Source organism: Penaeus japonicus, unplaced genomic scaffold (assembly GCF_977035675.1).
Source record: "Penaeus japonicus unplaced genomic scaffold, GWHDUDI00000001_assembly GWHDUDI00000022, whole genome shotgun sequence".
Classification (NCBI taxonomy): Eukaryota; Metazoa; Arthropoda; class Malacostraca; order Decapoda; family Penaeidae; genus Penaeus; species Penaeus japonicus.
This window is the reverse complement of record NW_028234424.1, coordinates 27,532,826-27,535,327: the sequence shown is the minus strand read 5'-3', so window position 1 is coordinate 27,535,327 and position 2,502 is coordinate 27,532,826.

Here is a 2,502-nt window from a genome sequence, read left to right as displayed (position 1 = left end):
TAGTGTGTGTGTGTGTAGTGTTTGTGTGTAGTGTGTGTGTGTGTGTGTGTGTGTGTGTGTGTGTGTGTGTGTGTGTGTGTGTGTGTGTGTGTGTGTGTGTGTGTGTGTGTGTAAGTGGGCAAATGTGTATTTGAATTCACGAGGAGTATAAATGCAGCACTACACTCACTAGCAGCTGTTAACTAAGGGCAACAATGCACGTCTAGGCGTCGTAAAAGGTTATCCTATTGTCTCTCCAGAGTAGTTTCGTTACGCAGAATGGTAATTTATGCGAAGACATTGGGTCGAGAGTGAGATTAGCCTTTTGCTTCAATAAAACGGGCGTGAAAAAAGATCACCCGTGAACATTTTTTTGCTTATTCACGTGTCGGCCATGATCTTATCGCGGCGTGTCGAAAAAAAAACAAGTAGTACCGTGTTAGGTCAGCATTCATAAGAGACCAAGTTGAAGAAAGCTCGTAGTATTGCAAGGTAGAATCAGCCGCACCGGAAGAAACAGGAAATGCTTGTGTTCCGGCAAACAGGTTGCAAGACACATAAAAGTGTCATTGGATGAATAAACCGAGAGAGTCCCCGCGCACGAGTCCTGAAAGTGACTGGCCAGAGACGAGCGTATGTGAGAGCGCGGCAGGTGCGGGCTGCGGTCCCTGCATTAAAAGAAGGGGGCGAACGAGCGATGTAATAATTGCCTCTCCTCCCTAACAGAATATTTAGGGAGACAATTAGAGTCGGGCGGGGGATTGGTGCCCGATGTGCGACCAAGGGGGAAGCGATACGAATGGCGCGAGATTAGAGAATGAGCCGTTTTCCGGGGCTGCCCCCTTTTTTCGAGGTGAGTCATGCCTGTAGATATTTGTTTTCGCGGTCAGCGAGTGTTATAGCGGGGTTGGTGTTTGAGGCGAGGTTGAGTCGAGTTTGGAACACTCGCACTCCAAACCCTGTTCGATTCTCACGTCAGCCATGACGTGTAACTCTACAAGCACGCATCCACAAGCACGCACCCTCACCAGCAGATCCACCCATGTGTGCGCACACATATACCTACATGTACGCATAAACTGGCACATACAGAGACACACACACACACACACACACACACACACACACACACACACACACACACACACACACACACACACACACACACACACACACACACACACACACACACACACACACACACACAAATATAAATACACATAAAGGTCTACATATGCATATACATATAACTAGGGAGAGAGAGAGAGAGAGAGAGAGAGAGAGAGAGAGAGAGAGAGAGAGATAGAGATAGAGAGAGAGAGAGAGGCACCGAGACTATATATTAATTGGCTGTTCTGGTCGTCCAAGCTGGTTTGCGTAGGGTAGGGGAGGGGGGCGGGGGGAGTATAGAGCAGCGCATAGGGGCGGCCGAGGGGAAGAGACAGAAGGATTTGAGGGAGGGATGAATAGGAGAAGGAGATAAGAAATTGAGAGGTGATAGACGAACAGAATGGAAAAAGGAGGGGAGGAGGAGCTGGGATAGACAGATCGGAAGGGAAAAATGGAGAGGGGACAGGAAATAGGTGAGAAGGGAAGGGAAAGGTGCAATAGGAAGAAGATACACTAAATAGGCGACAAGGAAAGGGAAAGATGCAATAGGAAGAAGAAACAGGCAATAGATCAGAAAAGAAACTAATTAATGACGTAAAAAAGAGAAACGGAAATAAGTGAGAATGGAATGGGAAAATAAAGGAAGACGTTAAAAAGAGAACGGGAGTAGGTGAGCAAGAAGAATCAGAGATACAAGTGGAAGGGGCAGAGATAGGGAGAGTGAATGGGTAATAGTAGGGTGCGGGGGCATTGCGGCCTTAGGCAGGGAGGGAGCAAAGGCGGTGCTAAACTTGGATACTAAATTATCTCTAGAGGACACAAGTTTACCCAGGCCGGCCAGGTGCTTTGTATCCCCGCCCTGCTCCCCCTCTTCCCCCTCCCCCGTCTCCGGCTCTGATGACTCACTCACCTTTTGCATCTCTCTCTCTCTCTCTCTCTCTCTCTCTCTCTCTCTCTCTCTCTCTCTCTCTCTCTCTCTCTCCTCTTCTTCTCTCTCTCTCTCTCTCTCTCTCCTTCTACTCTCCTCTCTCCCCTCTCTCTCTCCTTTCTCTTCCCCTCCCTCTCCCCCTCTTCTCTCTCCTCTCTCTCTCCTCTTCTCTCTCTCCCCCCCCTCTCTCTCTCTCTCTCTCTCTCTCTCTCTCTCTCTCTCTCTCTCTCTCTCTCTCTCTCTCTCTCTCTCTCTCTCTCTCTCTCTCTCTCTCAATCTCCTTACCCTCCCTTCCTCCCTCCCTCCCTCCCTCCCTCTGTACATAAATGTACATACTTTCTTTCTGCCTATATGTCTCTCTATCCGTTCGTTTCCCTTGTGCCGTTGTAGATATATATGTTTCATGATGTTTTTTCTCTCGCGGATCTGATTATGATGGGGATTTTCAATGGGAAACCGGTTTGTCAATTACCTTTTTTCTCTTC